The sequence below is a fragment of the Equus asinus genome, chromosome 18 (assembly GCF_041296235.1).
Source record: "Equus asinus isolate D_3611 breed Donkey chromosome 18, EquAss-T2T_v2, whole genome shotgun sequence".
NCBI lineage: Eukaryota > Metazoa > Chordata > Mammalia > Perissodactyla > Equidae > Equus > Equus asinus.
The window spans coordinates 13,576,143-13,588,808 of NC_091807.1; positions in this window are offsets into that span (position 1 = coordinate 13,576,143).

Here is a 12,666-nt window from a genome sequence, read left to right on the forward strand (position 1 = left end):
TGTCAAAAAGTCAAGGTCACCAAACATGACAAAGACCAATTATAGGTTTCAAATGAAAATTATATATAACAGAAGAAGTGAAAAATTATTTTTGTATGATTGTTCAGATACTTATTGATCTAAGCCTTTCAAAGCCAAGTTCAAAGCATATTTCTCTGTCTACTATTATGACATACATTACTGAGTAATAATCAAGATTAAAGAAGGAAGATAAAAACATCTATCTTTATATAATGTCTTCAATAAGGGACTAATCTTAAAAATATGACAACAAATATTTAATAATTTTAGTAACAAACATAACAATAGTCTTTTTAAGTATCTGTTAAAAAGGTAATGAGAAGGCCAGCCCCACTGGCCTCATGGTTCAGTTCAGTGCCTTCTGCTTCAGGGGCCCACGTTTGGTTCCCAGGTGCAGACCTATACCACTTGTCAGTGGCCATGCTATGGCAGTGGCTCACATACAAAATAAAGGAAGACTGGCAACAGATGTTAGCTCACAGAGAATCTTCCTCAGCAAAAAGGAAAAAAACAGTAATGAGATAGTCATATTTAATATTTTCAATGAATATACAAGCTTATCATCCTTGTTTAAAAAATGCTCCCAAACATCTGCAAAATAAACAATATTTTAGTATATACCAAATGCCAAATATTTTGCTAAGCATTTCACATGCATTATTTCATTTTACATGTACAGTAACCATATTAACTACTATTATAATTATCCCCATCTAACACATTTGAACCTTTGATAAACTGATTTTTATCAGTTCTCCAAAACTTTTTATATGCTTTAGCTATGCCTGGGATGTCTTTTCCTCCACCAAACCTCATAACGTAAATCCTTCCTTCCTTCCTGGTCCAATTCAAATGTCACTTCCTCCATGAATCTGACTTCCCACCACCTCCTGAAATCAGAAGTCTGAACAGTTTCCTCTTAATTCCCATAACCCTTTGTACAGTTCCTGCTCTAAAATCCAAGAATCTGCCTCTTCCTATTAATATCTTCCTGCCTCTCATGGGAATAACAATTGATGGATGAATGAATGAATGGAGATCCCATGGTTCTTCTAAACAGGCACTTTACTGAGCACTTTCTAAAGTTAAACCCTTATAATAGATTAACATGTACCACACTTCTCTTTTTTGAACTTAAGCTATGTATTCATTTGAGTTAAGAAAAACCATACATGAGAAGTAGCTAATATAGCCTACAAAAAATTCCACTATAGAATTTTCCTAATATAGCTTAAAAGCTAGCCTCAAAATGATGAACCACATACACTAGAAAATTAACTGTCTACTTGAACAAAATCCAATATTCGATTAACAAAGACCAGAAAATCCACACACTCAACAATGTAAGCTCAATAATGTCCACCATGCAATAAAAAATTACTAGATATGTAAATAAGAAAAGATAAGAAGAAAATCAGTAAATAGGCACAGATCCCAAAATGGAAAAAAAAAAAAATGGAATTACTGAAGACTCTAAAGCCATGATTCAAAAATATATTGAAGGATTTAAAGTAAAACGTACATATAAAAAGAAACAAATAGAGAATCTCAACAGAAAAATGGAAACTGCTCTATAGGATAGGTTTAGCAGATTAGACTCTGGTAGAGAAAAGATCAGGAAACTTAAAAGCAGGACACAAGAAACTACCCAAAAGCACACTGGAATTACTAGAACTACCAGATGAAATTTTTTTAAACTGTGATTAACACGTTAGAGGATTCGTGTAAAAGGCAAAAAACAAGAACAAACAGATGGGGAATTTCAGCAGAAAAATGGAAATGATAAGAAAGAGTTGAAAGAAATGCTATAAATAAAAATCAATAGTATCAGTCATGAAGAATGACTGTGAGAGACTCATCTGCAGATTTGACATCGTCAAAAAAATCAATCTGAAGATAAGTCAATAGAAATTACCCAAGCTATAACACAAAGATTAAAAAGAGTGAAACAGAAAACTGAAACAGAATAGAGCATCAAAAAGCAGTAGAAAAATAGCAAATAATCTAACATAAGCATAACTAGAATCCTAGAAGGAAAACACAGAAAAAGGGGCAAGGGGAAAAAAGCCACACCTGGGCACATCAAATTCTAATGGCTGACCATCACAGACAAAAAGAAAATACTGAAGATGGCCAGAGGAAAAAAGACAAATTATATACAAAGAAACAAAAGTAAGAATTAGAGCAGACGTTTTGACAGACACTATGCAAGCCAGACTATGGAGTGACAGAAAGAAAATAACTGTAAAGCCAGAAAAACATGTTCATAAAAAATAACTTTCAAAAACAAAGGATAAATATTTTTTCAGGTTAAATACAATTGAGAGAATTCATTACCAACAGATCTGAACTACAAGAAATGTTAAAGAAGTTCCTTAGGAAGAAGAAATACAACATGAGACAAAAACTTGAATCTACACAAAAAAATGAAGAGTTCTGGATACAGTTAAAACAAAAGTAAATATAAAAGACATTCCTTTCTTAATCACACTAAGAAGGATAACTGATTGTCTAAAGCAGGAGTTGTCAAACTTTTTCTTTAAAGGATCAGGTAGCAAATATCTTCAGCTTTGTGAGCCATAAGGTCTGTGTTGCAATTGCTCAACTATGCCCTTGTACCATGAAAGCAGCCATAAATTATACATAAATGAATGAGCATGACTGATTTGGGCCTAAGGGTTGTATTTTTCTAAGGCCTGAAAAATGTATGGCAACAACAGCAAAAAAAAAAATGGAGAGAGATGAATTGGACGTATACTGTTGTAAGTTTCTCACACTATATACGAAGTGGTCTAATATTACTTAAAGGTACCTGTGATTAATCAAAGATGTATAGTGTAAACCCCAGAGAAACACTAAAAATAACTTAGTAAGAGGTATAAATAATAAGCCAATAGTGAAGTTAAAACACCTTCATAATAAATAATTCAAAAGCAGGCAGAAAAAGAAAAAGTGGAAGAGAAAAACAAGTGGAACATAGAGAAAACAACTAGCAAGTTGGGCAGATTTTAATCAAACCACATAACAGTTACATTATGAGTAAATGATCTAAACATACTAATTAAAATATAGAAATGCTCAAACTGAATAATAAAGCAAGATCCAAATATATGCTATCTACAAGAAACCCACTTTATATATAAAGACATAGGTTAAAAGAAAAAGAATGGGGAAAACACACTGCGCAAACACAAATCAAAAGAAAGCTGGAGTGGCTATATTAATATCAAAGTAGATGTCAGAAGAAGGAATATTACCTGGGATGAGGGGGGAAATTACATAATGATAAAGGGTTACATTCACTAGGATATAAAAATCCTAAATGTGTATCCACTTAGCAACAGAGCTTCAAAATACATGAAGTAAAAATTTATAGAACTAAAGGAAAAAAAATACAAATCCACAACTACTGATGGAAATTTCAACACAGCTCTTTCAATAATCGATACAACAAGTAGACAGAAAATCAGTAAGGATCTAGAAGACCTCAGTAACAATATCAACTGATTTAACCCAACAAAAGCGAATTAAACATTCTTTTCAAGTGGACATGGAACATTGAGCAAAATAGACCATAATCTGTGCCATAAAACAAACTTAAACCAATTGAAAATAACCAATACTATACAAAGTGTCTTCTCCAGTCATAACAAAATTAAATTAGACATCAATAACAGAAAGATATCTATAAAACTCTCAAAAATCTGGAGATTAAACAACATACTTCTAAATATCCCATTGGTCAATGAGCAAGTTGAGAGGAAAACTAGAACATGTTTTAAATTGAATGGAAACAAAAATACAATGTATCCAAATGTATGGGAAGGTGCTAGGGCAATGCTTGAAGGGAAATATATAGTGCAAACGCTTACACTAGAAAAAAAGGGAGTTTTAAATAAATCATCTAAGAACAATAACCCTAACACCTGTTCTCTCTTCTTTCCATCAGAGTGAATTAGCTTAAGGAAGATACATATGTCCAACAGAGGGATTTTCCAAATACACGCATGCGCATTTGAAGGCAGACATTATAATCAATTATGATGCATTCCTAGAACATCTGGTCACCAGCCACGCATCCAATTTAGGAAATAACACTTTAAGCATTAAATGCAACTACTTTCAATAACATTTTGCTGCCTTCTTCCTTTGAAAGCAAAAATGTCTGCTTCAAAACTATAGTTTTGTAATTCAAAGAAAAGTTTATTGTTGACTATTTCTCTTACAGATGAAGATGAAAACAGACAAAACATACAGGAAGAAAAAATAATTAATACGCATATCATAAAATCATAAAGATATAGTCATAAATAATGTCTTGAATTTAGGGTGACCAACCATCACCAACCGGCCGAGATTAAAGGGAATCCGGAAACATGGGATTTTCAGTACTAAAACTCGGAAAATCCTGGGGGACCCAAGACAAATTATTTTTATTTTTAAGACATCTAAAAGAATAGCTGAATTAGGCAAATATCTCCAATGAACCATAGGGATGTATTTTAACAATTTAAAAAATAAAATTATCAAATCCCTAAAAACAAAGTAATTCAGTATTTGTCTTAAAACACACGTTAAAGTGATCTTTGTTGTTTTCATGGACTCCAACTATGTGTTTGTTCATAAATCCACAAGGATGCCTCATCGCCTCAGCCCTGGGCCCACTGATCCTTTCTATACTGGCTTTGTGCATTTTCCATCTTTTCAGTTTGGTCTCTTTTTTGTTTTTCATAGCTACCACCACTTTATTTCTTGGCATTACTATCCAAGAGTGTTGACTTAAATATACTTGGAATCTCCAGTTCCGCTTGCCTCCATCTTCCCAAATGTGTTACAAAGTAACTGAGGCTAGCCCAGCTACTGACCAGCCTTTCCTTTTTTCTCCTTTTTAGACGGTGTAGCCAGTGCAGTAGTTCCCAAGGGGCATGTGAGTGCCTGTGTGGTAGTGTGTAAGAGTGTGTATGGGGTGGGCTTTGGTGGGGGTACCACAACCACCAAAAGGGCTTCTATAAATGATACAGACTCCCACTCCCAAAGACCCTAGTTTGATTCCAAGAAAACTGAGGTGGGAAGTAGCAAAGAATAGTTTGACATCTCACAGTTGATTCTGGTATATCTATCCCTAACTCCCCAACTCTACCAACATACGCATGCGTGTGCACATGCGCACACACACACACACACACACAGGCGCATCACTGGAATCCTGATACAAACCAACTATCTATTTCATTCCTGCTATTAGGTTCTTCAAACTTCCTTCCTTCCCATCCTGCCTCCCTCCCATCCACTGCCTAAACACACACACACACACACACACACACACACACACTCATACAGTTTCCATGAAGGCATTTCTCTCTGGGCAGAAGGATAATAGTGAATTAGCAGACAATTCAGACGAGGTAGGTTCATCTTAGAAGAGCTCTACCATCCAAGGGCCCCCTTGCATCTAACATAGCTCAGCAGAGAGATTACGCTATGTTAAACCTATTATTAAGTCACAATAATCCTAAGAGATAATTACTGTTATCAGCATCATTTTATCGAAGGGAAAGTGAGTTACAGAGACAGAAAGTAGAAGAGCAGTTACCAGGGGCTGCGGGAAGGGGATAGTGAGAAGTTATTATTTCATGGGTACAGAGTTTCCATTTGGGATGATGAAAAGGTCCAGCAGTTGGATAGTGGTCATGGTTGCACAACAATGTGAATGCATTAATACCACTGAACTGCATACTTAAAACAGTTAAAGAAATAATAGTATTGAATGCAAACAATTATTTCAAATCTTAGTTTGGTATCATATTTTTCAAAGCAGAACATATGCACTATTAGAAACATCCTCCAATTTAAAAACATTCTACAAGTCAATTCTACCCACCACAAACATTTATTCCCAGGTAATCGGAAAAAGGTAGTATGCATAATGGTCAACAGGACTGACTCAGTAGTCAGACTACCCGGATTGACTGTTCACTTCACTGCTTTCCAGCCGTGAGGCTTGACAAGCTTCCTAATTTCTCAGTACCTCACTTTTCCCATCTATAAAGTGAGGCTGATAACAGTAATTACCTCTCAGGATCACTGTGAGTTAATACACGAGTTAACATATATAAAGCACTTTGAACAGTTCCTGGCACACAGCAAACATTCAATAAATGTTGGCCAATATGTTTTGTAATGGTGTAACAAAGAAGTTAAGCTTTGTTACTATGTGAAATATTTATATGCTGATAAAGTATGGATGTTATTTTTAAAATACCATGTAAGAAAAAATGTTGATAACCAGGAAAGAGAATATGCTAAAATAATTTGCAAAACAAAAAAGCTAAATAGAACTATGCCAGTTGTGTATGTTTAACGTTTTATAGGTCATTTATTTTTCCACTGTACACTGATTCTATAACTTAGGAATACTGTTTATGTATGTAAGTCTTCTAAACAGCAGGCCATGTAGGATAACAAACAGCCTTTGCCACTTTTCATTTGCAGACCATTAGTGGGCAACAACTTTAACTGTTATTTATTTATGTTTAAAATTTAATGAAGATATGAATAATTCTAAATTTTTGCTATTTATACAATAAGGGAATACTAAGCTTGCAATGGTACCTAGCCATTCATTTTCTAGAAGTATAGCAAATGGAATTCATCACAGAAAATATTTATTAAAAACGTGAATGCGCATGAATAATAAATATCAGGAGTGGCCACTACCTATTCAAACCACCACTTATCACAAAGAAGGAAATACTATGCTAGAGTCACTATTTCTCTTCTCATAAATCTTATTCAGGGGTCCAGCCTTCCTGTGAACTGACACTAATTGTTTACTGTCTATATCAAAATTTTCTCCAACTGTTGACAAACCAATCACAAGGGTACACAGCAGGGGATGGGACCAATTCTTCTACTAATCTTTTAGGCAATTTCTCCTACACATCTTGGCAGGAAGCCTGTAACAGTTTGAACAGAGTTGTGCACAATATGTGCAGCACAGCCAAAGCTCATTAAGCGCCTTTGTCTCATGCAGCTTGTGAAACACAATATTGCACCCCGATGAGTAACGCCTCCAAATGTTATGTTAACATTAAGATCACCAGAAACCATTAATTTACTAGTCAAAGTACATTTCTCAGCAGCATTGAGACAATGTTCTAGGGAATCATCTGCCTATCACCAAATATACATGAAATTTTAATAATTGTTTTCCCAGTCCTTCAGACACAGGTTAAGAAAGTGTTCTAGAATATGCTTAATGACTAATTTGTTACACGGTGAGACTTTAAACTTTAATTTAAATGTAACACATTTTATACATTTTTTCCAGGTATGAACAGGGTCTTCATAGCACTCCAGCTTTATTGAAAGACCACTTTCTTTCCGAAAATTAAGGGAAGTCTTCAATTTTCAGTTCCACTTTCTATTTATCTGTGTCTACAGCCAGGTCCCCATTTTACTTTGCCTTCAGTGCTATCATTCGCCATCTGTATTTTCCCACGTTAAAGTCTACTCCTAGAATGTCTTTATTATCCCAAATAAAGCCTCCTGTTAACTCTTTCCCTCTCTTTCCAACGCCTCTTGAAAATGCACCCCATCAATGGATTCTCTCTGATTAGCAAGAAGGCAAAGTGAGCTCCTTTGACCCTCTTTGTTAAACATTCTCAATTGATTCTCAGTATTACAAAATGCAGTTATCCCTTTCCTGTTCCACATATAAATATACTCACTATTTAAACTTACATTTTAAAATTGCACTTTTTTTCCATCCTAGCTTATAAACCAAAAGCTATCAGGTTCTTTGCTGACTTTGTGTAGAATCTAGATCATCACCATATACCAAGCAGCATTTAACAAGCAACGCGCAAATCATTCATTACCTACAAAATTTGAAAACATAAATAACCCACCTAAACGAAATACTAAAAAATTATATTCCTCAACATCAGTGATTTCTTCAACTCAATGATCTAACTTCCTCATTGGCTACCTTTACCTGAGAAACATGCCTGATTGACAGGTGAGCAATTCTTTATCTTTCAATGACAAAATCAAATAAACTACATGACAACCTGAGCAATAAGGCAAAAATTGATCTTTAAAGCTGACCAAAACACCAAATCAACAAAAAAATAGATCAATTTAGTCATTAACTGTGGACAAGGCCATCACATGCAGGTCAAAATTCAACTGCATTTGATGCAACAATCAAGAGGTCATTTTTTCCTTTTGCCATTTGCTAAATTCTATTTCCCCAGGCTCCTTTGACTCAATTTTTAAAAATATTTTAAGGCAATGACAATGATAACACAGCATTTATTGATTTGCAAAATAATTCTGATTTAGAAAATAGTTATAACATGGCACATTTTTATTAGCTTTGTTTCTAAGACAGTGGACTAAGCCATGAAAGCACATTTTACAAGCATAAAATCTTCATATTTTGAGCATCACCACAAAGGAAAATACTGCCTCCAGATTTGCTGATAGACAGTATTAAAGAAGAAGGCAAATAAAATGATTGGCACAAGCAGCTAAGCTCATAGAATTCAATAGAATCCATAAGAATGATAGGTCATGTGCCACAATGGTTATTTTTGGAGAGCTGAACATGGCAATATTCTAAGATCAGCCTTATTCAGATTTTGTGACTGATCATTCAGGAAACGTCAGGCCGGAAACAAATGAAGGCTTGAAACAACTTCTCAAAAGTTAGGTGCTCCGGAAATTTTGTAGCAACTGCAACTTTTTTTACTAAAAAGATGTTTTCAAAGCCTCGATAAAGAAGGATTAAAATATTTGGAAGTTCAAATGAATGTTTGCCCCCCGAAAAAACACAGTTAGACAAAACAATCAAATAAAAACCTGGAGAAAAGACATCATGGCATGAAGCTAAAACATGATGATGAGGGTTGATTCTGAAGCCGGACTGCCTGGGGTCAAATTCTAGCTCTAGCACTTTCTAGCTGGTGATGAGGGGAAGTTTCTTAACAGTCTTGCCTCCTTTCTCTCAAGTGACAAATAGCGATAATAATAGTACATACTTCAAAGGCTTCTATGTTAACATAGATACAGCTCTTAGAACAGGTCTGGGCACACAGGAAGTACCATACACGTGATGACGATGATGAAGATGACCCACAGCTTTCACGTCACTAGTGCATTTTCTACAGGCATCACCAGATTAGCTGAGGTTCTTTTGGCTTAAGTTTAAGATGAGTAGCTGCTTATTTTCCATATTCCTAAGGGGATGACACCTATTCCAGTGAAGCATTCTTTTTAGAGGAGCCATTCAAACTCCCCACTGTGATGAATCCTCCAGGGATGAATAATGGTCTTCGACTGAAAATTGAAGTTAAACAAAGAAACTTCAAAATATTAAAAGTACTATGATTATGTTTGAACATTAAAATAACTGCAAAAAATAAGGATGGCATTTTCTAATATGGCAATTATTGTCTGAAATGAGAGCCAATTAAAGGTCACAGGAACCTATAAAAGGCTATGAGTATTCTATTATACATCACTAATTTGGGTGAATAGCGATGGCAGTATTTGTATGCATATTGTGCAAAGAGAACATATTGCAAATATATTTCTATAGCTGTGTTACCCATTTTACTGTTGCATGTCTAATGAACAAGAGTTCCAGTCTTTATTATTAGCATTTGCTTTACAAAGGAATTGTCAGTACAGGAAATGGGAGATCCCAGAAGTTATCCACGCTACTAATCAGCTCATTTGCTACTGACACATGGATTAAAAAATTGCCCAACGTGGAATCAGAAGCCTGTATTACAGTGTTTTAAACACTCCAAGCATGGGACATAAAATGGTCGACTAGCAGTATCCTGGCAATGAATGTATTCTGAACAAGAAAACATTTCAAAATCATTTTTGCTACGTCCTAATGTTTCAAGCACTTTGCCCAAATACTCCTACCGTGTAAGTACTCTCCCACTGGGATGGACTGGTCAAGGATATTTCAAAATGGTCACATCATTTTAAGGAACACATTCCTGTCGGTCCTTAATCTTACAAGGTTTGCTTTCAAAGATCTTTGACAACAGATGTTAATAAGGTAGTTATTACCACAATTGGCTATGTTTATACATATTTAATACTAAGTATTAGAGAATACAGGATGACAAATGGAGCACACTATCATCACTGTTAATTTTCAATTCTTTTCTGGAGCATCTATTGCCATTAAAGAAGATGACCGTCGTTGGCAAAAATCACAATGCCCTCTAGCACCACTTCTGCCGCAGCATTCTAGAAATACCACAGGCTGCCAGCCTCCTGGGGATGAAGACAGTTTTGCAAACATGGAGGAGTGCTTCACTTGGGGCCTCCGCACTTAACAGTCCCCAATAGAACTACTTTTGCACTGAGTATTTCTGAAGCTATTCTACTTTGAAATGATTTCTCTGACTAAAATTTATGTTGAAAAAATCACAAAGACAAAAAAAAAAATGTTATCTATTCCCATAACACACTATTTAACAGCACTTTCTCCAGGGGACTGGCCAATTATTTTTCCTTACAGAACATTCTTCTTACGGAAAACTATTTTATTTTACAAAAACTATTCATTTTACAAATGAATTATGACAGGGTTTCTGAGAAGATGCTGTTACCTACATGAGGATGACTGTTTCAGATTTTACAGGGATTCCGGAATCTTACTTTGAAGAGAAACTCAACAGAAGAGGACATTATGGCCGGGATCACTGTAGCTAAATGGAAAACTGAAGCAATTGTCTCCTACAGACAGCCTTTACAAGAAACCACCTTTAGTCAATTCTCCAGACGACGTATATAAAAATGATTTTTGGAGCCTGATTCAACTGGAAAACCCTCAACTTGTCTTCAGCTATTTGATTATATAGACTTGACCTTAGACACCATAACAGAAATACAGACCAGGTTGATGAAACCAAATCAACACATGACCATCTAGTGTTTCCAATTCTAATGATTACTTGAGTAACTAGATTTTACTTCACTTTCTCTGTTGATAAGAACAATAATTATTAATGATGCATTAATAAAATAACTTTGAAATCACGTATCTGACAGTTTAAGGTAAAGTTTATGCTACGTAAGTTAAAATTTTACTGCCTTTTTAATAATTTGTAAATCATGTTGACATTTTTAAGAAAAATGTCCATATTATCTAAGTCCAAATTTTACTGCTTTATTATTTCTATTATGTATTTTGGAAATGGAAATCTTTTGACCTTAAAATAACCAAGTAATAAAACAAAGTAGTAAAAGAAATTGAAAAGCCATGCATCTAACTCTTTATTTTAGACCATTAAGATGAAAGTCAGGAAAAAAAAATTGATGACTTCCATTCATAACCAATAGAAAAAGGAAGAAAATTCCTCTTTATCCTGAAAGTGCATAGCTAGATCATTATGAACAAAAATGGATTAACCTCTGGTTGATCAATATAATGGGTAGTTACTGTTGTACTGATATTTTTAATAGGTTAACCTAAAAGGCACTACCTTTCTTTATCTGTTTTATGTGAGAAATTACTTGGCTATTTACTCAACTTATTTCCCAAAAGAGTGCTTATTATTTTGGGAACACCAGATTACAAACACCGTACCATAAAGAAAAATAGGAAAAGATAATGTCCCCCACCTTTGAAATCTCAATAACATGTTAATGTTAACAAAGATCTGCTCTTTCCTATTATCAGTGGTAAAACAAATATTGAAAACTTTTGTTTGACAGAAATCCAACAAGAAGCTGAAGTAACATGCCAGAAATGTGTCAAAAACATCGTGGAAAGAAAATTACAATGAAAAATGTGGGAACCCTTTGCACAATAAATTCCTAGAATTTTAAAGAAGGCTTTGTTACTGGTACTCACACAATATTTCAACAATAACCATGCTGTCTGCTAATCATTAGTTAGTAACTAAAAATTCCTAGAGACAAAAACAATGTCCATTCCTATGAAAATATTCAGTTAAGGAGTTTAAAAGTATAAGAGCTTTATTCTTTTTTTTTTTACTTCAAGGTTTTTTGTTGTTATTTTTTTATTGAGGACGCTGGTTTATAACATTATATAAATTTCAGGTGTACATCATTATATTTTGATTTCTGTGTAGACTCCATCATGTTCACCACCCAAAGACTACTTAGCATCTGTCACCATACACATGTGCCCTATCACCCCTTTTGCCCTCCTCCCTCTGCCCTTCCCCTCTGGTAATAGAAGAATGGATAAAGAAAGTGTAGTATCTATACACAGTGGAACACTCCTTGTCTATACAAAAGATGAAATCTTGCCATTTGCGAAAACATGGATGGACCTTGAGGGTGTCATGCTAAGCAAAGTAAGTCAGAAGGAGAAAGTCAAATACCATATGATTTCAGTCACAAGTGGAAGATAAAAACAATAGACCTCTTTCTTAATATTACTTATTACATATTCAATGAAATAGAAATACTAACAAAAAATAGGATACTAATCCTGAGAAGTAACTACCTAAAATACAAAAATACCACACCCAAATCTATTTCTGCTCTGTGCTCTTATTCCTCCATCTTGGTTCCCTGTACAAGTCCAATCTATTTGCAAGCTTATCTACACATATCAAACTTTGCAGGGTTTAAATATGAAAT